General features: G+C 40.7%; 1 protein-coding gene across 5 annotated transcripts in view; it reads right to left on the bottom strand.

Annotated features, from left to right (window-relative positions):
* Taok3 (TAO kinase 3) overlaps nucleotides 1–22149 on the bottom strand; it is a 170605-nt gene extending 148456 nt beyond the window's left edge. For all 5 annotated transcript variants that reach the window (XM_047560814.1, XM_047560812.1, XM_047560815.1 and 2 more), the window contains exon 1: nucleotides 21886–22149. The gene's annotated coding sequence lies outside the window, so the exon portion shown is untranslated. The remainder of the gene's footprint in view (nucleotides 1–21885) is intronic.
* Between the last annotated feature and the right edge of the window lie 3263 nt (nucleotides 22150–25412).

The raw sequence follows: 25412 nt of genomic DNA, 5'->3' as shown, positions 1-25412 counted from the left end.
ATTCAACATGTTTGAAAAATTAAACTTAAATGTTTTAATGAATTTAAATAGTTATATCCAATATAAAAGGCGTAAAGAATCAGATGAAGTCGCCCTAGCCAGGCAGTGTTGATCGGTTGTGCTGAAGCATGGACACATGGTCAAGTTAAGCACACTTAGGGAGAAAAGGGGGATGATTTCATTTTTGTCTTTTTTCAAAATCTTTCCTTTTACACGCACAGGTTTTAATACGATTTTTATCAAATTAGTTTAATAAACCATGCTAACAAAACCCTTCTATGATCTCTCTTTTGTTAACTTCACATTTTCTGTTTTATTTTGGCCTAATTTACTTGTTTCTTCATCTGAAATTAGCTTGAAATCACAGGATTTCAGAGTTGGAAGGCATCATGTGGCTTTCTGATCTCAGAAAGTAGGCAGCTTTGATATTAAGATAATCTTGGTGCTCCCAATGAGAAAGCTGCCACGAGACAATTGCCTGCTGACCAGGTTCCAAATGGTTATCAGATGCCACCATGCAAATATGAGCAGTAGCAGTTTTATTAGCACAACACAAAATAACTTTGAATTTGATCCTTTTATAAAGGTTGGTAAAGTTGGTATTTCCTTTGACATGTTGAAAAAATCTTGTTTTACAAGTAATAAAGTGGTATATTTAGTTCAAGATTTGAAATAATAAAGGCTAGAAACCTATCATATACAGAAGCATGCAGAAATCAACAGAGTGAATGCCAGACTCACCTCAGCTAATACAGTAACAAAGGGTTATATAGCCTGTTGGGCTATCAATAAGTAAAACATGAAATATAAAATATCTGATGGTACACTGTTGTGAGACAGTCTAAACTCTAGTTAGGAATTAATAGGTCTTCTGAAATGTGAATATCAAATTTAAATAGCATTTCTTAGATTTTTTTAAAAAATTATTATATAGTGTCCTTCCACATCTATTGGTAAATTCTAGATAACACTTCACAGTGCAGCAAATTCATTAATCAGAAGCAAAAAAAATTTAATGGAAAATCAGGAGTCTGAGTACACTCCACGTATGTAACACTTTACATTAAACCTAAGAATTAGAATGCCAAGTAAAACAATTAAAAATACCTCTTGAGTATTTCACATGTGTAAGAACCTGTGTTAGGAACATTTTGTACACTGTAAAATACTAGAATGACACCAAACTAAACCAATATAATTAGTTTAAAGGAAGTATTTAAAGACAGCAACTTACAGAAGGGGATTTTTGAAAAATTTTTAAAAATTCTATCCTACAAAAATTCCCTAGAGATCCTAATTTGAACAAGTTATTCTACGTATATATATTTCAAAATATACTGTCATATAAAAAAATTCCCTAAAACTTATTCGTTCCAAGCTCCACAATATAAACAAACAAAATTCCAAACAACCCAAAGAAATACAAACCATTGTGAGCTTTATAAATTTAAACAATGATCTGATCTCACTTCTGTTTATTTTTACCGCTTAGATTTACTTTACTCATTTTCCCCTAAAGTCCCTAATGTATGAATTGTTCTTTTTCCTGTGAACTGTCTAAATAATTTTCCTGATTTACCAAAATATAAAAATTCCAGTTCTTTTAAAACAAGGTGAAAGAAGGAGTCATAGTAAACATAATACACTAGATTCCAATGAGGCAATCACAGGTTGGTTTGTTCAGTTATCATACAAAAACACAGGTGCAGATCGGATACCATATTCTAACACATCCATCTTACCTGGCTCGCAAAGAAGAAGCAGTGTTCGAATCAATACGTAGTCATATTTTGACAGTGTTGGAAATGTCAGCTAAGAAACATGGTATTGGCACTATCACTTTATATGTTCAATAACATGAAGCATATGTGGCAATTAGGACTTTTGGATCTTACAGTCTTGTTTTTACTATTTGCACATGCCTATCCCTCAATGCATATTTGAAAATCGTGGAAAGAATCTCTCAAAGAATCCTCTTAACTGCAAAATAAATCGTGATCAGTTGAATAGTAATACTGTTAAAGGCTTCAGAAATGTTAGTGTTTTAGTTTCCCATACTTTTTACTATTTATTTATCTTTCTGTCATGCTTTGTCAAAGTTTGTAGCCCCATTATATGTATTTATTTAGTTCTTTATTAAATCACTCAGCATATGTCTTTAGTCATTTTTCTTTTGTTAATGCCCATCCACCCTTTCACCTTGTCAAGGATAATTAGAACTTTAATCTGCTTTTCCAAGGTGTTAAGGATCGCTAGCAAATTTCACAAGCTTAGTATATTCAATTACCTAGTCACTAAGTAAAATGTTAAAAACCCAACTTTACTGAGCCATATCTATTTTTTGAAAGCAGCTTCTACTAAATGTGAGAATGAAAATCTATATTTGAGGGTCAGATCAGGGCAGAAACATAAAAATTAAAATAAAATAGAATAAATTAGATTAAGGAGGCTGAAATACAGACCTTAGAATAATGGACAAGAAATATTCGTTAACTAAAAGTCTTGTAGTTATTGGTTACTTTGGATACATCCAGCATTTCTCATTTCTCAAGTGATGATCTTAAAGGGCTCATAACCATGAGATTTGAGTGCAAAACTTCAACAGTAACAACAGAAGAATTGGAATAGGGTGCAATAAAGGAAGGAAGGCTGGTGACAGTCTAGGAGAAGTGTAGCTGGAGCTGAGCTGGAGCTGGTCTGGAGCAGACAGAAGGTTAAGCAGAGAGCCACGTGCTCAGGGAGATAAGTATGCACTCCCTTCAAGTCCTTGCTACTGGATAGAACTGTCAGAAACTGTCTTGTGTTTCTGGTGGGTAGAGAAAAAAGGGGATCCAATGAGTACCTTTGTCAGGACACACAGGGCAATAATGACATTTACCCCCTCTGCTCTAAAAAAAAAGTTCCTAGAAACCACATTGTCATAGTCTATCTGCTCTAGAATCTTCTTGTGACTGGAAAGAAACCTAGAGTTTCTACTGGAGATGGAAAGAATGACCAAGCAGTTATTTAGAACACTTTGCAAGAACAGTGACTATGAAAAAAAAAATCCACCTTGAATATCTATATAACACTGCAGGCTTGAAATGAATTAGAAGTATAGAAAGATGAGTATTTATTGATATGGTGATATTCCGTTCAAATGAAAGAAAGCAATGTATAAAATAATGTATGCAATAGAACCCATCCTAACTACTATTTTAAAAAATACTTTAAAAAAAGAAGTCTGGAAAGTTACATGTCAGAGTATATCTGGGTATAGAATATAACTTATATGTTTTAATTGCTCATGTATTTTCTTTTCTTTCTTCTTCTTCTTTTTTAATGCGGTGCTGGGGATTGAACCCAGGGCCTTGCGCTTATGAGGCAAGTACTCTACCAACTGAGCTATATCCCCAGCCCCCTCATGTATTTCGTTGATAATTTTGCAAAAAGAATGCATTACTTGTACAGTTGTTAAAAAAGATGTAAGACCTAGGGGCTTCCTGTCTTTTTGTTGCAGAGAGGAAAAAAGAGTTAAGGGGAATGAGGGAAATCTTTGCTTCCACATCTGCATTTATGAGGCCTTCTTACTGGGAACCCACAGCTCCAGGACTGATAAGAAACTGATTTTTATAACTTCTGAAGACAGGGAATTTATGATTTCAAAGTGATATATATTCATCATTTCTTCTGCAGATGTTATCACAGTGCTTGCTATACCACAAAACAGATTACTAATAAATTAATATTCTACAGAAAATATAAAATATTATTTGGGGGCATATTTTAGAAAGAAAAAAGCATTTGTATAAAAATTTTAAAGTGAGGATTATGAACTAACTTTTAAACAAAATACTGTACTTGATTTCCCACTATCATTAGCCCTCAAAATGCATATCTTGAATAATCACAAGAAACCTGGACTCAATTGGCCTAACTAGTAGTCCACATATTATATCATGTACCAGTTTTTAGGAGCCAATGCATTTAAAGGCATGAGCAAAGATATGTTCAATACATCGCTAAAAGAATGAAATATTTATATAGGATGAGAGGATAGAGTTTAATCTTTCTGTATATCCTTGAGGTAGTACAAGGTATTTTCTAATTCTCACTATGTCTATCTGTAGTACTACTAAAAAGTATTAATACTGCCAGGTGTGGTGGCTCACACTGGTAACCCCAGTGGTTTGGGAGGTTGAGACAGGAGGATCACAAGTTTGACAGCAGCCTCTGCAACTTAGCAAGATCCTATGCAACTTAGTGAGACCCTGTCTCAAAATTAAAAAATAAAAAGGGCTGGGGATGTAGCTCAGTGTTTGAGCACCCCTGCGTTCGATCCCTGGTACCAAAATACAAAACAAAACAAACCCCCGCCCCCAAAACAAGTATTAATAGTACTATAAATTCTACGTGGACGCCATTCAACATAAGCTCCCTCAGCTTTTCTCCATTCACCTTGAAATCCCTGTAAAAGTTATCTTCATTCCTCCCTCTTCTTTTCAGTTTAACTACCTCAAAATGACAAGAACAACTGGCCTCTTAATTCTTTATCCCTGACCTTCTTCTTTCATTGTTTAAAATCTTCAGGAGCTTTTTCCCTACCCACCCTTCCTTTTGGGACTGGAGTCTGCTCAAGGTGTGGTTCCTGAGGAAAGGAGGGGGAACCCTCCCTGGTGGGAAGATGCCCTGGGACTAATGAGCTCCCCAGTTCCAGCCTCATCTCCAAATCCAAAGCAGACTCTCCTGGGGTCCTACCTTCTGTAACCTCGAGGCAGCACCTCCTTGCAAGGCTCTTGCTTCTTGGTTTGGGGGCCCTGAGTTCCTTCCAACCACCTGCTGACTGGTCCTCTTTCCCCTGCCTCTTGATGTGGATGTCTGTGCTGGGCTTCTCCCTGTACTTTCTCTTGTTCATCTGCTTCACTCCTGTGCTTTTAGCTCCCGAGCTCTTAATGCCCTCAATAAATCTCTCACAAGCTGCTTTTCTTTTTTTCTCCTGAGGCTGTCCTAGTTCTGGAACCTCATTACCAGTCCAAGTTCTCATTCCCAATCTCTTTCTTCCTTTAAGTCATTCTACAAACTGTCCATGGAGTAGTCTTTCAAAGGCTCTGACGGCATCAGTCTCTTCTATTCAAATATCTTAAATGGCTCCCCACTATCTACTGTTCAAAGTTCAAACCTCTTGGTAGGTGATTCAAAGGGCTTTGATTTGTCCCTGTCCTTAAGTATTCTACACTGTTCACAATGTCTGAACAAGGCTAAAATATGCATTGATTATGTCCCACCATATCCGCAGAAAAGTCAGTGGCATTTAAGACTAAGTTCAAATTCTATCTCCAAGTTACAGAAGTTATTCTTCCTTTCAAATATATAGAGAATACACAACAACTTCTTGATGGCATTGATGCCCTTGTCCCTTGATTTTAAAGGACATGATCATTTCTTAATTTCATTAACTGAATATGACTGGCAGTCAGAGTCTTAATTATTGGTTCTTTACAGGGTCTATAGGTAGTAGACAATGTTAAATTCAGACTGTTCATCTGGAATTAAAGAGTACTTGTCCAGCATCTGAACCTCTGCTTTATCTCTGAGGAAATGATCTAGCAAATAAAACAGCTAAATAAACAATATTGCACGTGCGTGTGTGTATGTGTGTAAAGAATTGCTGAATAAATGACTCAACTGGTAAAGAGATCAACAGAATGTGGCATATCCATACAATGGAATATTATTTTGCATTAAAAAGGAATGAAGTACCAAAGTATGCTACAACACGGATGAATCTTAAAAATGCAAGAGGTAGCACCGTACCATAGCTATGAACACAGGTCAGGACTGAGAGCAAGTGTAGGTTCTGCTATTGACCTTGGGCAAACACCTCACTGAACATCAAGGCACATCCCTGTCAAGTGTGTGTGCACACACACATGTGCACATGTGTGTCCACACATAGAAGGAAACATAAATGCTGAGTTATTCAGCACATATTGAAACACCTGGCATCACTGAGCACTTGATAATCAGCAACTGTTATTATTGTTGTCTAAACCATGGAGTTACTATCTGATATTGATTTACGAGGTATGTTTGAGGCTACCCAGGAATTTCAAAAAAGGCATTTTCATATTAGTTTAAGTAACTAAATAAAGTGTCTTTTCTGTATGTTTTTCTATCATCACATGGGTCTTTACAGCAATGCATAGCCAAATAGTTTAATTTTCTGCTTATTAGTTATGTAAAAGACAGTCCTATTCAGAACTAGCACAAGGCCTGACACAAGTAGGTGACCACTATTTACTGAACAAATGAACAAGGGGCATGGCGTTACTGGTTGCATCTACATCCAAACATTAATGCAAAACCAGAGCATTAACTACACAGTGTCTCTACGTTCTCATCCATTTCGCACTATAAGAGTATTTTTATTTGAGGGTCCTAAGTGCTGTTTGGAATCGATACAAAGGAATGTATTTCAAAAGATAGATGACTGATTGATAATTGAAGCAATAAACACCCAACTGAAGTAAAACAATGCTTAAAAAAGCATGCCTATGTGTAAACTAGATTTCATCTTCCCTAATAGAGTTCTCTAGTTGATTGGGTTTTGTTTTTAAGGCGGTGTTTTTTTGCAATTAACTTCAGTATCCCTTCACAGACACAGAGTTGGGTGTATAGCTCAGTGGCAGAGCACATACTTAGCATGTAAAAGGTCCTGGATTCAATCTCAGGCACCAAAAAAAAAAAAAAAACCCAGGGAAACAAAACCATATGTGTGTGTGTGTGTGTGTGTGTGTGTGTGCGCGCGCGCATGCACGTGTGTTTACGTGTGCGTGTGTATGTGCTTATTTGCATAGATACAAACACATAGTTTCTCATAAAGAAAAGCAAACATATCAATCTATAACCAAATACAAAATCATCTTCCTTTATGTTTTCCTGTAAATGAGATGATGAACTTGGTCCAATTTGGAAAAATGTCCAGGTCCCTTCAGTATGACCAGGATCACTAAATTGACTTCAGATGGACATGATGGACTAGACCTACTTTGTTTTCTTTCCCTTCAAATGGTAGATACCAATGATAGGAACTGTGAAAGACTTAACTGTAAGATAAGGTCCTTGTACTCGAAATCTTTACATGAGTGAAGACAGAATGGTGAATAATATATGACACCATGCACATTTTTGTTCATTGCTTCGTGCAACTGAAAATCACCTGGGAATTTGTAGCCAAACAGTAAGCTGAAATAGAGAATGCCTCAAACGGAAAGTCAACTTGTCCCAGGGTCTTGAAGGAAAGGTAAATTGAGCAGGCAGAGAAGTGTTCTGGAGGAGAGCTTTTTGATTCAAGTAAATAACAGTACCAAAAGCACAGACTCCATGTTTGAGAGATGGGCTGACTTCAAAAGAACAGAAAGGATGGGTCCAAGAACACAGGAAATGAAGCGGGATGCCTAGTGTGGGGACAGATTAGGAAGGGTGTTGAAAGTGAGGCAGAAGAAGGTAGATGTAATGTGGTGGAAAACAGCCAGCCAGTGACACGCTCTGCACGGGGGAGTGACCTGCTGGAAGCAGTTTTTAAAGAAGGTTATTCAAGAAGTATTGGAAACAAGACAGAAATGAAGAGGGGCATGTGAGGTAATCCGGAACAAGGCAATGATGGTCTGAACAGGACAGGGACACAAATGCACAGGGTATCTGTGTGGCGATGTTGAGAATATAAAGTTAGGGGCTACCAGAAACAGGGAAAAGACAGAGTAATTTGGGTGCATGCCACAAGGCAACAGGGTTATACTACAGATTAACACTGAGAAATTTCAAACACTAGAAACATGTTCACAAGGCTAAACATTTTTCAAGTAGGATATAGGCAGTTTCATTGTTTAGTTTAGTCAATTTGTTGCAGGTGTGTCCCCCAGATTTCACATCTGCTTTGCTAACACATTCTGTAAAAATTTGCTTATGTAAGAATTAGCTGTACTGTTTTCAATTCATGAACAAAGCTAACTGACCCATTACAGGACAGTAACCCCCAGAGACGCAGAGTGGAAACAAAAGAACATTCTTTATGCTCAAATATATATTCTCTGTTGTCTGGTTCCACTAAGACAAAGAACAAAAACTTGCTTTTTAGCTCATCTTAAGACATAGTCCTAACTTTATCTGATAGTGGTCTGCTCAAAGCAAGACGAATACACAAACACACGCATACCATAGGAAAAATGAATTTTAAAAAAAGACACTTCACCATGTTGATTTCCTGAGTTTGATCTAACTGGGAAAAAGTTCTCTTAAGAGAAAAAAATGTTGTTAACGCTAAATATGTCGGAGTGTATAACCGTTTTGACTAATAATATTACACCTATAGCCAACAGTCTCTTCTGCCATCGCCTTAGAGTGGGCAGTACATGACACAGTCAGAGGAGAGGCATACTCACTGGGTCTCATCCATGTGCTCCCTTGGTACTTGCTAAATATTTCTGCTATTAGGGCACCGATTCTATTGCTATGCATGAACTTCGAGTGTTGCTACGTCTCTCCCCATGATCACTTTCTGGTGAAGCTGCAAATGAGGACTGGAATATCCAAAAACAAAAGGGAGCATAACCTTATCACTCGCCGAGCTCTTCCTTTACAATGTGGGGCCAACCCTGTGCTGTTCACACATTATTGCATTTAATCGCCACAACAGTTGGGTAAGGTGGACACTGTGATTAATGTCCATTTAATAGTTGAAGAAAGTGAGGTTTCAGGACGTTAAAGAGATGTGTACGAGGTCACAAAACTAGCCAATGGCAGACAGGTCCATCTGTCATGTTCTTGTAGACTGTTATGCTGCCAACTGCTAATATATGTGACCAAAACCAAAAGTAAGAAATATAAGGAAGCTGGACATTGTGCTCACTGTGTAAGTTAGGGAGGAGCACCAGATAAGAGCTGTGTGGTCAGTGACGGTAATGGCAGATTACCTGACTCCTTCAGCTGAAAACACTGCATTCTCTTTAGGAACGGGAGGGGGACCCCACTATGAATTGGGAGTTTCACTATCCCTTCTTTTAGCAGGACAATTTATATTACATTACTATTTGATGATATCGACAGGATCTCAATATCCTCAGTCTGGTCACATTTTTTAAAAACTGCTGTCATGTGCAATGGTGCAGACCTGTAATACCAACAACCTAGGAGGCCGAGGCAGGAGGACAGCAAGTTTGAGGCCAGCCTCAGTAATTTAGCGAGGCCCTAACCAACTTAGTGAGGCCCTGCCTCTAAAAAATTAAAAAGGGCTAGGGATGTGGTTCAGGGGTTAAATGCCTGAGTTCAATTCCCAGTACCAATAAATAAATAAATAAATAAATAATGCTGCTACTTAAATCAGCCAGATGAACTAGGCTGGTTGGTGACATGAAAATTCTACAAAAAGTATTTTTTTAGATTATCTAGTGACCTGAGTAACTTGCATAACTCCTGCCAGTAAACTAACCTTTTAAAGATACTTCTCAGTACAAAAAATATATTCATAAGACACTTGTAAAAATAACTCTCCACTGTAATTCCCTCCTTCTGCATCTGGGCACAGATGTCATCTTTCCTCCACAAAGCTTCCTTTTATGTTACAACAGTAAGAATCTCAATTTCGAGATGAACCAGAACAACCTAGAGCTACAAACTCCTTCACAGGAGGTGATGACTTTTTTTTTAGTACTTTATGTAATGGGCTGAATGTGATGGGACATCCTTACATCTTAATTCTGCAGTCCTCTTAAGTAGAAAATGAAGCAGTTGTGGTTTTAAATTCTGCCTCCCCTCCCCCTTCTTTCTTCTGCTAACACGTGGCCTTCCACAAAAGGGTCAGTGTGATCTCTGCAGAAAAGAGATAAGGAATATGACCACGGGAAACAGAGAACAGAAGATTAAGCACATGTCAAGTCACTCAGGAGTGTATGAAACCAGGAAACTGTTATAGCTGGCTAAATAAACATGCACAAATTAATAGGATGCAGTTAGTAACTTCCACTTTTCCCTTTGACTGGTGGCGTTTTGGCAGGCAGCCATATAATCTGCAATAATCTGTTACTGTGAAGCACCACCTACTTCCTCTGCCCCACCCCCATCTAAGACATGACTGGGATCCCTCAGGACTGGGAATCTAATGTTCAGAATCACAAAAGGACCTTCTATCTAGGAAAGCTGAAATTGACATGATTTGTACTGTTGTCTTTGACAGTCATAGATCTTAAGAGAAAAAGCACATGCTACATGTATCACATTTCAAGGATTATTGGAAATTTTAAATATCCTTTTTTATGCATTAGATAGCTCCTCTCCCTCCCAATGAGTAGTAGCCACTGTAATGATTTCTAGATGAAAATGCATTCTATGTATAATCTTGAAGAGACAATTTACACATAAAATATATAAAATATTAGGAGTCTAGACATTAGGATTACAGGTTAGCTTACGCATTTCATTTAAACCTTGTCCTAAGAACCCAGCAAAGTTGGTAAAGAAACCTATTAAAAAAAGTTTCCCACTTTATAGAGTATTTTGCATTAACTTTTTAAAATGTACAAACTATGAGATGTTAAATTAAAAAATCATCTACTTGTGTACTTCATTAAATTTCATTTTGTGAACTAGAGTAGTCCCATAAATTAGTAGTTTCCTCATGGCTGTTTTATTTTCATACGTCCCCCCTTCCTCATTTTTTATTGGTTCATAATTATATGTAATATTTTATATTTAATAAGTAACTAACCCTATGTATTAAAATGATAAAAAAATATAAAACAAACAAGACCAAATGCTCTGATCTTTCTATCTCTAAGTTTGGTATTATATTCAAGAAATTTCTTCGTTTTCTATCCTATTTTCTTTTTTCTGTGAGAGAATACAAATAGAAAGTATTATATTTTTAACCATCTCTAAGACAGACAGTTGGCCATTTTGAGTGGATTAATTTTGAAATATGTTTTAAAGTAATAATATCATTCATTAGCATAAACTGCATTCATTTAATAAAAATGAGCTTTAGCAATTTTTGTTGTTGTTTAAAGTAGTCTTTTGCCAAGAGTTTGATATTTCATTGGCAACTCAGCATTTACTTTATTTATCCAGGAGAAAGGAAAAATTTTAAAAGCTCAAGTTTTAAAAATATTGACACTTGTAGAATATCAAGCTACAAATTAAAATAGAGAATATAAATTCAATGCCTTTTGAGGCTGACTGTGCCCAAGTGGACTTTGGGCTAAGGTTATAAATATTCACATGGAATTCAACAGGGAGTTTACTCCTGCTGATTCAGACACAAACCATATTCATAATAAAACACTAAAAGTAAAAATTCCAACTACACTTACAGTCAATCATCTCAAATGCATGTTCTATTATTTCCAATCCAACATACTAAAAACTGTGAAAATTCTTTATTTAGCCATAGCAATTGTTAATTCTACCCCAGAGATGACTTTCTTTAAACAGCTGCCTCTTACTCACAGGAAAGATAAAACTGAACTACACTCAAGTTATGAGAATACCACTAGGCTATCAAGCACCTTCATCCCGAGAAAGGAAGTTATTATAGGCACTTAGCTTTATAAGTGAGACTTAGAGTACTTCCTGGTCAGACAGTTAACGTCAACAGCATTTTATGCAGCTTTATATTTCAACATTTTGGAAAGACTTTTCTAAAAACCTTTTCCAGAACTTTCCTCCTAGTCCCTTTAAAAGAGGAAAACTTGCTCAAGCTAAACAAATCATGTAAAAATCTATGATTTTTTTTTAAATCAACGTTTACCGTTATGGTAGCATATAAATATCAGAATAGGTTACTGTTATTGATGATAGTATCAATTAGTTGTAATTATTTTACATTTATGTACTCTCCGCTCCCCTTCCCAACGTGCTAGAGTAACACTTCACGTTAGAAGCAAAAAGAACTGAAATTAAAAGACAACTCACCCATTCCTTGGAAATGAAGAAAAAGCATATAAACATTTACATCTTAACTTCCAAATCTACAGTTCTCTCTTAAGTTTATATATTTATTAAAAAAAAAAAAAAAAAAAAAAAAGCAACTTCCAGAAACCTTGTAAATAAGGAACTGCAGAGAGAAACAGCGTGAGGGTTCCGCACGTTGCTGTCAGCCCTGCAAGCCGAAGCATTTCCTGTTCCACCGACTCACAGGTGTGGGCGCCTGTGGGCGGTGCTGTTCTGCATTTCCAAAAGTGATCAGCTAAAGGAGACTGCAGGTTGACACAACCCGTGTTTGGCACATTTAGGACAGAACTACTTTGGGATGATGCTGAGAGCTTCCCAAACTAGGTTGGTTATGAATTGGTGATTACTTAATTTAAAGGGCTTGAAAAAAACCTTCTTTAACAGGATTTCATTGATTTTCTTCTAGGTCCACTATTATTAAGAATGTATGTGGGGTTGGGGAGATAGCTCAGCTGGTAGAGTGCTTGCCTTGCAAGCACTAAGGCCCTGAGTTCGATCCCCAGTACCGCAAAAACAAACAAACAAACAAACAAACAAAAAAAAACCATATGTGACTTCACTTCAATACTTAGTCCCTTCTTTGTGCAAAGCACAGTTCTAGCACTAGAAGACGATAAAGGACAAAACTGAGTCTTGGTGGTCATTCACATACTGTCTAGTTGATGGTTGAGGACTTTGTATGTAATGAGAACACTTTCATAAAGGCAGACTAAAGAAATTTGTACGGTTATTTGGAAAGTCAATGGTAATTAGTACCTACTACTAAAAGTACTGAAATTAAAGTCGCTGCTTTAAGCCTGAAAGAACTTTGCCAGAATCTAGTACATAAAAATAAGAATTTGTATGTTTTCGATGTTTCAAAAAAGCATGTTGGAGGCAATGGCATATGCTCCAACAGGGAAAAGGAAAAACTTCTCACCATGAGTCACCAGTGACTAAGTTCGTTTAATTCAGGCTTAAAACACATTTCCAACCCAATTACTAGTACATGCAGAAAACTGATAACAACCCCCAAATTAACATCAGAAGTTTGATTTGACCAATTTTCAGGGTCAATATCAGCTTCTAAGAAAAACAAGTGAAATGTTTAAAGGGATAATGCTCTTGTACTGCCTCTTATTATTATTTTGGTCTTATTAGTCTTTAATGCCTAAGGCCATGTCAGCAAGCTTCCATTAGACTTTGTGACTAAGGATATTTCCTTAGGTTTTAGCTAGACTGAGAGGCACAGTCATCTTGGACGTGTGGTGTGATGGTAGGAACAACTTTTTAATTGCATTCAACAAAACAATAATATAGCGAATTCAAGGTTGCTCAAGGAAAATGAATGCTGCCCAGGTGTGGTAGCTCATACCCAGTTTCTCAGGATGCTGAGGGCAGAGAACCACACATTCAGAGCCAACCTGGGCTAAATTTAGCAAGACCCTGTCTCAAACTAAAATAAAAAGGTCTGGGGATGCAGCTCAGTGGTAGAGTTCTTCCTTAGCATGTGCTAGGCCCTTAGTTCAATCCCTGGCACAGAAATAAATAAATAAACGAACAGATAAAGTAAAACCCAGAGTAAAGTGTACAGATATACTGTATTTTTCCTAGCCATAATCGACTACCTTGAACTTTACTTCTTTATGTTTAAAAAAACAAAACCTGTTTTAGTTAACAAATTGGAGGAATTCCCAAAGCCAAACTTCTCTGTCAGTTATGCAAATACTTACTATGAGACTATACTACATGCTAGGCACTGCTCTGTGAGTTATGGCTACAGCAATGAATGAAACAAAAATCTCCATCTTCAGGGACCCTGAATTCCACTGTAGGAATTTAAGACAGACAGACAGACAAAATATTTGGTAAGTCAGAAGGCAGCAAGTGCTATGCAGAAGAATTCAATAGGAAAGATGGGGACAACAGTTGCCAATTGCTTATACCACAAAGTGAGGCACTTTGCTTCGGAAGATCAGAGTGTTAAGCTTTTTCAGACTGACTCAAGTGAACAACTACCTCTCTTGCAAATGATAGAGACTCTTATTTCATTTGTTGCTAATACCCAGAGGAAGGAAAACAAAATTTCAAAGACCCATCTAATAAAACCATCGCCTAAGGAAATAAAATAACAAATCCTAAACACTAGAGTCAAAATGCACTTTAGGGAATCTCACTGATGCTGAAAGTGAGCACACATGTTTCCATATATTTAATACCATGGGCATTAATTTACCAACTGTCAGGGTCAGAAGTGAATTCTTCCCTGAAGAATGATCTCTGTTATCATCACTGGCAGTGATAACTTTGCTGTATAATTATTTGTTTTTTTTTTTTTTTTTTTTTTTTGGGTGCTGGGGATTGAACCCAGGGCCTTGTGCTTACAAGGCAAGCACTCTACCGACTGAGCTATCTCCCCAGCCCCCTAATTATTTGTATAATTATAATTAAATATTATTTTGAACTGCAAGTATTTAACACAATTCAATAATGAAAGCACCATTTGCAAGGTACTTGTTAAATGTAAGACACTGTCTTTTTAACATCAAGAAGATGGACATCTGGGAAGGTTACAAGTACGAACCCTACAGTGTAATATCAGAGAGAATAGCATGTAATAAGAAAAAGTACAGATCAAGCACTTAGGTAATCCAAAGGAGAAAGCTGTAAGGAGGATGATCAGAGAAGGCCTCCTAAAAGATGGCATTAGAAGCAGGCCCAGAGAATGAGGAACAGAAGGCCTCCAGGCAAAAGAAAGGGCAGGAACAAAGATGTGCAGGCCAGTCTGGTTGTGGCAAAGGACATGTATATATGTATGCACGTACACACACATGAATACATATGAATATATATGTGTACACATCCATATATACTCACAAGCGTGAGTATATATAAGAATATATATACACACAAATTAGGATATAGGCATATATGAATATATATATGTATGTATGTGTGTTAATAAACTGGGGTGATAGGAACCTAAAAACAGGTTGATAGATTTATACTGAACTCAGTAGGCCATGAGAAATTATAAAAGGTTTTGAACATGTGAATGACAAAATCAGAGCTGTACTTTAGGGAGAATAAGAGAATACAAATGCACATAGAAAGGACAAAAAAGAAAAGGAGTCTGGGAAATGGTCACAGTAGTCCTTCCACAGTACCTTACTAAGGTCTTTACTGGATCCTACATGGATAGTAAAGGGTGGAAGATGTGCTCACTGAAAAACCAGACACAGGGCTGGGGATGTGGCTCTGTGGCAGAGCACTTGCCTAGCATGCACCAGACCCTGGGTTTTTGACCCCCAGCATGGCAAAAACAACAACAACAAAAACCCAAAGAAGACCTAGGCTGTAGTGGTCTCCTGTTCGATTGCCATCGTCTGTGTGACTCTGGGAAGTCATTTACCCTCTCTGAGTCTCTGTTAACCTGTGTGTGAATCTGTTCATCTTTCTTCTTGGAGTCAGGTGATACAGATTCAGCAAAGCATTAGATACTGGAAGTAGAGGAAAAATAGCAATAAACAAGTGTTTCAATTGATTAAAGTAAGAAGCAGTGACCATTTATTAAGCAACTTCTATGTTTGTCACTGTGCTTGGCACGTTACATGAATCACTTCCTTCAGTACTTCCAAGAATCTCAAGAAGTTCGTATATTCTTATTTTAAAGATGAGAGGATTGAGAGTTTTAAGCCTTAAGTAACTTACTCAAGGTCAGGCAGCTGACAAGCAACAGAGCCAAAAAAGGTGCATAGGTCTTTGTGAGTCACAGGCTCTTTTGTCTTCCATTGTATCACGCTGTTTTCATGTGGTAAAGGTATAGCGCTAACATTTATTCTTTTTCTTTTCTCAATACCTTTATTTTATTTATGTGGTGCTGAGGATCAAACCCAGTGCCCCATACATGCAAGACGAGCGCTCTACCACCGAGTCACAACCCCAGCCCCCCATTTATTTTATATATATATATATATATATATATATATATATATATCTTTTTTTTTAGTTGTGGGTGGACACGGTACCTTTATCTTAGTTGTGGGTGAACACAGTACCTTTTCATGGGGTGCTGAGGATCGAACCCAGTGCCTCAAGCATTCTAGGCGAGCGCTCTACCACTGAGCCACAACCCAGACCCACATTTATTTTTCTATTTCAAAGGTATTGCCATTCTCTTAATACCCTTTGGATGAATTAAAAACCTCAATAAGGATTAAAAATGATGTGCACAGAAATATAATCTACTAATTTGTTGCCCATTAGTTCATTCGCTCTTTCAATTCAGATTGATTGTGCATCCTTGATACTTTGTGCTTGGCATTATACCTGGCATGGGGGATACAAAGGTAGATAAGACCCTTCTCTGTCCTCAAAGTGCTCACAAGCTAGTAAATGACAAACATAAGGTGAACAGGGGACTGTTTTACCATGGTTGAGGAGAGTTTGCAGGAACAATGGAGGCATAAAGGTAAAGAAAGCATACTACTGTAATGTCATATCTCTGCTATTAAATTCTGACATTTAAAAACCATGTTTATATGGTTTTTGAAAGTATTTGTGTATTTATCTATGCACCCTTTAAAAAGTAAAGGCTAATGTTCACAGCAGAATGGAAAATTGAACATGAACTATGATTATTTAGTACACCTACTTATAAGACTAATGAGATTATTAGCTTACTTAAGAAAGCATTCTATCTTGATTAGTGCCATCTATTGTAATGGGTCAATAAAATATATTTGAATTGTCATAACCTTTGATTTCTATGGACAGAAGCCAGGGTCATTAGACAGAAAGTGAAACATCTAAGAATAAATACTTGGGGCTGGGGTTGTGGCTCAGTGGTAGAGCATGCATGACGCTCTGGGTTTGATCCTCAGCACCACATAAGTATAAAATAAAGACATTATGTCCACCTACAATCAAAAAAATTTAAAAAAAAGAATAAACACTTACTGCATAGAGACCCAGTTTGATCTGGAAAGAAATTATTGAGCTCTTTCAATGAGTACTTTGATTAAAATAGCAAAATAAAACCTACAAGGCAGGGTTGATTTTGCTACCCATCATCTCAGTGAGGCCAGAGGTAAAGTAGAAGGGGCCAACACTTGACTCCAGCATGTAAATTCCCATTATTAGAATCGCGATGCAGGGCTCACACCTCTTTGGTTAAAGGCAGTAGGTTCCACTAGGTGTTAAAAACTTATTCCAAGCCATCTTCCTTTTCTCACTCATTCTATGGATGAAAAATGTGTATTTGTGAAACAGCTGACAACTGTTGGGAGACTGACCTATGCTAAGAAATGGATTGACTTCTAAGTGATTCTGTTGCCAACAAATTAGCCCTTTACCTTATAAAATAGAAATAATTTATGAAGACTTTAAATATACTTTAATATCGCTAACAAATCTCAGATTGAACAGAAAACTATATTAGGTTAATTTATTTATGTAACTTGCACAACATAGATGGAACAATAAAATTGATTAATGTAATTCTTAATGGTTATCATAACAAATTTTAGTAATTATTTTTAAAATTTGGTTCCTATAGCTTAGAAATGAGTTAGATTATATTTTGACCCACAAATTCACCTTAACTATAACTAAACTATAATTATAGTTGATCAATAAATGTCATTTATGTTTCTTTTACGGATTGTAAGAAACAGTAACAAACTTTTAACATACCCTCACAAACAGTAAAGCAACTAATTGAAAGAACAATCAGACTAATCACAAATGTTTAATTTGCTTTCCTTAAGTTAAAATGCTGCATTATGTAATATCCCACAACTCAAAAAAAAAAATTAAAAAACAATCTGATAGGTAGGAATCTCTTATTGAAAGAAGTCCAGTGACAAAACACTTTTAGGCGGAATATATATATATTTATTTATTTATTTTTCTCTCTCTTTCTCACTGTTTCTTTCCTGTGTCTGTATTCTTTTGGAGAGTAGGGAGGGAAGAAATGAAGACTGGGGAAAAACTACAAAGGAAAGAGACTTTTAACTAAGACTATGTAGAAAAAAGTATCAATAGTTAGCTTTCATGCATTCTCCTGTAGTAGTGAAACCAATGAACATGAATATTGGCAAGCAATGAGAACATTTATTCAGGTTGGCTTAAACATTAAACCAATTTAGATATCAAGGTAGTTTCTGAGACAATGGTTTGACTGTATAGGACTCAAGTGGTAAAGAAAGTGTAAAATGGGTTATTGTATTTACTGAGCAGTCCTTGCATCCTGCTAAACTAAGACTGAGAACACTTAAAGAACCAGAAAGAACTTAAACTCTGAGGCTGCCATCACCATTCATACGGAAATGTAAAGCTCTATCTTAATCTCTTCTTGTGATCATATTTTTAGAAAGGAACTAAATAATTTAAATGAACAGAAGTATAATGATTTTACATATTCATAGTTTCTTGTAGTGTTATTTTATTTTTTAAAACAAATGGAAAAAAAAATTCCCACTGAATTGCTATCCTCTTATCCCCTCCCCCTCCGGGGAATAAAGTTATTATAGGCCCTTATCACTAAAAATTCTATTACAATGAATCTCTCTTTATCATCTTTGGATCAATACCATAACATAATGTGGTTGAAATGACTGCTTTAGTAATCACTCAGGGGAGTATCAGAGCACTTTCTTTTCTTACAAGGAAATAAATTTAATGTTTTGTCTTCAGAAACGACCATTCATACCAGTCAGAAATGAGCTAACAAGGCAGTGAAAGGACTTCTCTGCTCAAACATTTCTATTACTCTGTAGAATTATCAGTGTCCGATCCTCAATCCTTCCACAGACCATTTCATACATTATATGCATTTCATAATGAATTTGTGCCCCTTCCAAATAACCTTGTGAGTTAACTGACCTCATTTTTACTTGAATTCTACTTAGATTTCTGGAAAAGCAAATTTAATGTAAAAAATTACACTCAAAGCATCTTAGAGTAGCTCATATTTTAAACATGCCCTTGCTGCTGTTATGTCTCATGTTGGCATAACTTCTTCTCAGGGTAGGACTTCTAGTTAGTGGAATTTTCATAACCACATCAAGTTCCATACTCTCTGCAGCCATATAAGAACAGTTCCGCGTCATGTAATGTCAAATAAAATCCCTATTCAGAGCATGTCCTCTACTTCCCATCACTCCTATGAAAATGACTTCAGTAATTTTTGACTTGGATTTAGATAGCAGAGTTAGGGGCTGGGTCCATAGCTTAGGACTAGAGCACTTGCCTAACTTGAGGAAGGCCCTGGGTTTGATCCCTCGCACCTAAGTAAATAAAGAAATAAATAAGAAAGGCTCTGTGTCATGTTTTTGGGAAATAGTACAGCATTCCTTTCTTCCTTTTAGTTGAAGCTGTCTGTTACAGCTGAACACAGGCAAAAAATTCCCATTAAAACACATACTAACCCTGAAACAAAGGAGACAGTTAAATAACTGAAATGGGATAGTAATTACATTGTCCCTTATCTTTTTCTTTTCTTTTTTCTTTCTGGGGATTGAAGCCAGGGCCTCACACTTGCTAGGCAAGCCCTCTACAACTGAGTTATACTCCCAGCCCTAAATTATCATTTTCTAAATTACTTCTTAAGAAAAAGAAAGAAAGCAGTGAAAAAGAGAAGTGAGGAGAAGCAATATACAAATAGAGAAAAGATTTTTAAAAATTCGAATACAAAACGGTTAGTTATAACAAAGCATATGCATTTGAGAGAACATTTGAAAGGTAGTTAGGATAATATTAACATGTCCCAAGTACTGTGAAAAATTAGCCTGGTCATTAGTTTAATTTTCATATCTGTCAAAGTAGGAGGCTGCCCCCCAATTGCTCCCCACCTCCTATTGCTTCCCACTATTGGTTTCAGCATTTTAACAGACATACACTTGCCTCCCACCAGGACATACAGTGTCTGGTTTAAATAGGCTCATCTTTTTCTTCACTTTGTCCTGGAATTATGCCTAAACCTCAGTCCTACTAGCTTTTGGGATCTAACTGGAAAGTACTATTAGTTTAGGGAATCCAACGTCTCTTCTTAATTAGTTTGACCTTCCTACCATCTCCAACTCATCAAAGTTAAAACAGCCCCAATTCCAAACCTGGTATGTAGTTCCTTTAAATCTGCATTGTAAACATTGATACTGATATGCTGCCAAATCCGAAAAAGTTTCTTAACTCTTTGCTGAACTAAAAGGGAAAAAAACAAAACCAAACCCAACCCACCAAACCTCCCACCTCCCCAACAAAGAGTAGTCCAGAAAATACGCGAGTCAAAATTAAACAACTAATTGAACCCAAAGCTGGATCTCCACAAGCATCCCTCTCCTCTCCCTTCCAACTTCTTGGGGTGGGTTGAAGGACCCTCTCCAACTTTCCGCCGGACCTTTTCCTGAAGGTCAGGAATCCCCCGCTTTCAAGGCACCCACGTGCAGCTCCGGGGAAGGAGTGGCGCGAGCCAGCAGAGGTGAGCAGCCCACCCCTCCGTCTCTCGGGCGGCCGGTGCGTCCCGCTCCCAGAGGCTGCATTACATAAGCCGGGCTCCGCAGAGTGCCCCCGAAGCTGCCCTCGGGAAGACCGCCACGCCGGACCCCGTGGGCAGCGTCCCCGGCCGGCCTGCGCCGCCCCGGTCCCCACTCGCCCGACGGCGCGACCTCGACCCTGGCTCCGGGCCGCGCTGTCAAGGGGTCCCACGGCCCCGTCGGCGCCGCCTTCTCGCCCGCTCCCTCCCGGGTCCCCTCCTCGCTTCCCGCCGCCCAGGCCACTCTCGGGGTGGGCGCCTGGGGTCCCGTCCCTGGCCTCTCTTGCTGGCCCCTGGCGGAGTCCCTCTCCTCAGCCCGCCGTCCCGAGCCTTCCCCCGGTCCCCTCTTCTCGCCTGCCGCCCCGGCCCCGCCCGGGGGTCCCCTCTCTTCAGACGCCCGTCCAGGTCCCTTCTGGGTGCCCTCCCTGGGACTCTTTATCGACCCCTCGCAGGGTCGCCGCCGCGCACCCGCCGTCCTGCTATCCGGGGACCCCTCCCCGCACCCCGCGTCCTGCTCCTCCGGGGACCCTTCCCCGCACCTCGCCGTCCTGCTCCTCCGGGGACCCCTCCCCGCACCCCGCCGTCCTGCTCCTCCGGGGACCCCTCCCCGCACCCCGCCGTCCTGCTATCCGGGGACCCCTCCCCGCACCCCGCCGTCCTGCTATCCGGGGACCCCTCCCCGCACCCCGCCGTTCTGCTCCTCCGGGAACCCCTCCCCGCACCCCACGTCCTGCTGCTCCGGGGACCCCTCCCCGCACCCCGCCGTCCTGCTATCCGGGGACCCCTCCCCGCACCCCGCCGTTCTGCTCCTCCGGGGACCCTTCCCCGCATCCCACGTCCTGCTGCTCCGGGGACCCCTCCCCGCACCCCGCCGTCCTGCTATCCGGGGACCCCTTCCCGCACCCCGCCGTCCTGCTATCCGGGGACCCCTTCCCGCACCCCGCCGTCCTGCTATCCGGGGACCCCTTCCCGCACCCCGCCGTCCTGCTCCTCCGGGGACCCCTCCCCTTGCCCCGCCGTCCTGCTCCTCCGGGGACCCCTCCCCTCGCCCCGCCGTCCGGGTCCCTCCGGGCTCCCCTGCCCTCGCCCCGCCGTCCCGGTCCCTCTCGGGGACGCCTTCCCTAGCCCGCCGGTCCCGTCCCTGTCGGGTGTCCGTCCTTCACCCCGTTGTCCTGAGCTGACCCCGGGCCCTCTCCCCTCGCCCCGGCCCCGGCCCTCAGTGTCCCCGCCCGTCCCGCGGTCCCGGTCCCTCCCGGGGTCTCCGCGCCACAGACTGCCTGTCCCACCCTCTCCCGGAACTCCCCTCGGCCGGGTCCTCCCTGACCGCACTCCGCCCGGGGTCCCCGCGCCTGGGCTCACGCTGTCACCACTCTGCACCCGGGGACTCTCACCTTAGACCTGCTGTCACCACCCCCGGGCCCGGCGTCGCCGCCGCCGCTTCCTCTCGCACACTTGTTCCCGAGTCGCTCTCCGGCGGCTTGAACCCTGGCGGACCCGCGGGTCGCGTCGGTGGGCGCGGGATCCGGCTGTGCGCAGCCTCCGCCCGCGGTCTCGGAGTCGCGCCCCACTCTCCACACAGGACCCCACCGCCCCGCGCCACACCAACCCTCCCGCGGCCGCCGCTGCTGCTGTCCGAGGTGCGGCTCCTGCCAGGGGTGGCCAATCGCACCCGACTGCGCCGAGCGCGCTCCGCCCCACCTTCCTAGTCCGCCCGCCCCCTGCCCCTGGCCACGCCCCACTCGGCTCCGATAGGCTCTCTACTTACCTTCCCTGATCGCGGAGCACAGGACCGAGGCCGGATATAGTCACTTGATTGGAAGTGCCTGGGAAGCCGAGCGGTCGATGGGGCCCGAGCATTGGCAGAGTTGACGGCGGGCGGGACGGGGAGGGGCGGGGCTTCCTCAGACGCGGAAGACCTTGCAACTCTGGTTACCCACGGGCCCGCCTGGGGCGCGGTCAGTCTTGTTTGTGCTGCTCTGGGGTCAAAGTTCATGGCACTCCTTCCCCATGCCTTTACTTTTCTTGGGAGACTCCCAGAGACCACCATGTGAGAGCGTTCGGAGAGGTTCTCTCGCTAGACCTTGAACGGATTTCTTAGTAATTCTGCCATAAATTAGTACAGCATTTATTCGCTTAGGTCTTGCACATATCTCTTGGATCTCTTGGCAGGGGAGTTGCCATTCCTTTTGGTGCTTGCAACAGACGTCATTTTAATGCTGTTGGGTGGGGGAAGCTATATACTAGGTGCATACTCTGTGCACTAAACGTTCAGCTCAGACTAGGCACACTTTGATAGGTCCAAGAAAAAAAAAAATTGGAAATAGTTTGTGGGTTTTGATGATCACAGGAACCATGGCATGGGAACCCTTGTTAGCTTTGGCAAGATTTCAGCAAGCATGTTCAACGTAACCTCTTTTCGGGGCCACAGGTTTTAATGATTCAGTGTGAACTTATGGCCAAAGGATAATGAGCTTTGACCCGTGCGCAACCTGTGATAATCAGAGACCCATCTTGACCCAAGCCGAAAGATAGTGCCTGCCAGGGGTGAAAGGGTGCCATGGAACTCAGGGCCATTCTTTATTTTAATTTTTGTGAAACTGGATATGTTGATTAAATCAGCACTGGGCACTGAAAACTGCTTTCCTCACCCCTGAACTCAGAATAACTTAATGGACTTTGACAATTTGGCATTTTAAATTCGAAATGGGGCTGGCTTGCCGCGTACCATTTTGGGAAGATGCAGAAAAAGATTTCAAATGGCAAACTTGATTTTGAGGTAACCTGATTTTTACAAGAATAAAGACTGAATGGAATCACATTAAACAACCATAAAGGATGTGTAAGACTAAAGCCATGAAATTTTTTGAGCAGGTGCTCCCTTCGATGAAGAGCATTTATTAGTTAAGAGCTCATCCTACCAGTTATGCAGTTGGCAGACTGGATAGAAAAAATGAGGTAAATTTCCACTCAAGTTGTGTCTTTGCAGTACATATAAAAAAGGCATGACCATTAACAGACGCTGTTTGCAATCAAGAAGACAAAATGTAAGAGAAAAACCCCAGTCTCTTTTGGTACAAAGGATTGAACCCATCAGCACTTTAGTACTGAACTACACCTCCAGCCCTTTTAACTTTTTATTTTGAGATAGGGTCTCAGAGAGTTGCTTAGGGCTTCCCTAAGTAGCTGAGGCTGGCTTTGAACTTGCAATCCTCTAGTTTCAGCCTCCACAGTTGCTGGAATTATATAGGTACGTACCATTGCACCTGACTGGAAAAAAAACCAGTTAACATTATACAATGAAATCAACTATCTTCTGATTCATTATATCAGTGAACTCTGATTTCTGAAATGTTGGTCCTTCTGCTTTATGAATATTGTTACTGATAGGCACCCTAGTTGTAATGGAGGTGATTACAAATAATTTAGATGTGATCTAACAGCACAACAACAACAAAAAACAAAGAAAGAAAAAAGAAAAAGAAAATGACTTCATCTTTGGACAAGAGACAGTTCTGAAATCCTAGTTTAAATATAGACGGCAGACCTATAGTGAGCTGAGAATGACTCTTATTTAGAAGGAACTTCAGAAGATTGCTGAACTCCTGGAAAGACATCTCAGCATTCCATTCTGGAAATTCTTGTGTTTTGTTGGGAGGAATTATCCCTTACAAAGAGAGCCAAGATTTTAATTAAAACAAGGTAGTAAATAAGAAATGTCAAAATAAATGGGAGGAGAATAAAATTTTACATTTTTAGAAGACTCTGGGGGCCAATTTAGAGATAAATTGTGATCACACAGGTTCTGAGAATCAGAATGCTTTATTAGGCTCCACCCTGGCTTTCACATCTATGTTTAGTTTTACTACTTGGTACTTTTTCTATGAAGACTTGGATCTAAAATAGAGTGAGGTTACTTCGGACAGATCATTAAACACCTCTGGGCACTTTTCTTTATTCTTGTTTCTTGTTTTGCACAACTAGACCACACTGTTCTCAGCATAAGAGATACCCTAAATTCGTTCGTTAAACTAACTTTGCCACACTGTCTTTCCCTTCTATTCAGGGGGAATCACACAAAGTAATTCATGCAGATACTCAGCTTTTCCCCCTGCGTTTTAGCCAAATTGCTTCCTGTAGGCAAATGCTCTGCTCATTGAGCTGAGAGCTGGTTAGCAAGCTATTGGACTGAGCAAAAAGAGTTTCTAAAAATTAACATTCGAGGAAACAGGAGGCAGAAGTATGGGTCTGGAAGTCTAAACCAAGCATGGTGGACGCTGCCATTTTCTCCCCCTTAGGCAAATGACAGCTCTTTTCGTCAGTTGTAAAATCAGGAAAAGACCTTATGGAGTCAACCTATACAACAGAGAGATTCCCGAGGACTAGCGAAAGTACGTTTTGCTGACTCCAGGATGGAATATCAGCATCCTTGTCTTTAATTTAGTTCTCCCATTAGGGGAGGAGCCTGGCTACCTTTTTTTATCCCCCATTGCAAAAATCACGCACACTCTGGCCGTCCAGGTTTCCTGACCTATTAAGAGGACGGTGCATGTTGTTCATCTGCTTAGATCAGAGACCACCTCCACCTGCCCAAGGCGGGGCAAACCTTCCGCCCCTCAGGTCGCTTACTATCCTCCTTTAGGTTTGGCTCCGGGCGCCGCCTGGCGGCTGTCTCCGGAAGTCTCCTTTGAGCTCCGGGGGTCCTGGCTGCGGGTAGGGCTGCCCGCAGGTTTGCCTGACTCCAGAGAGCCTGCCTCCACCCCTTCCCCACTACCGCTTGAGAATTTTAAGGCGGCGATGAGGGGGCTGAGGTCCCGCGAAAGGGGCGTCCGGCGTCCTCTCCACCCTCTCAAGGATGGCGGAGTCAGGCCGTGGTCGGGCAGCTCGCGACCCGGAAGTCGCCTGCAGCGCGAGGCCCCCG

The sequence above is a fragment of the Sciurus carolinensis genome, chromosome 8 (assembly GCF_902686445.1).
Source record: "Sciurus carolinensis chromosome 8, mSciCar1.2, whole genome shotgun sequence".
Taxonomy (NCBI): Eukaryota; Metazoa; Chordata; class Mammalia; order Rodentia; family Sciuridae; genus Sciurus; species Sciurus carolinensis.
The sequence above is the reverse complement of the archived record's forward strand: the minus strand, read 5'-3'. Positions and strand labels throughout refer to the sequence as shown.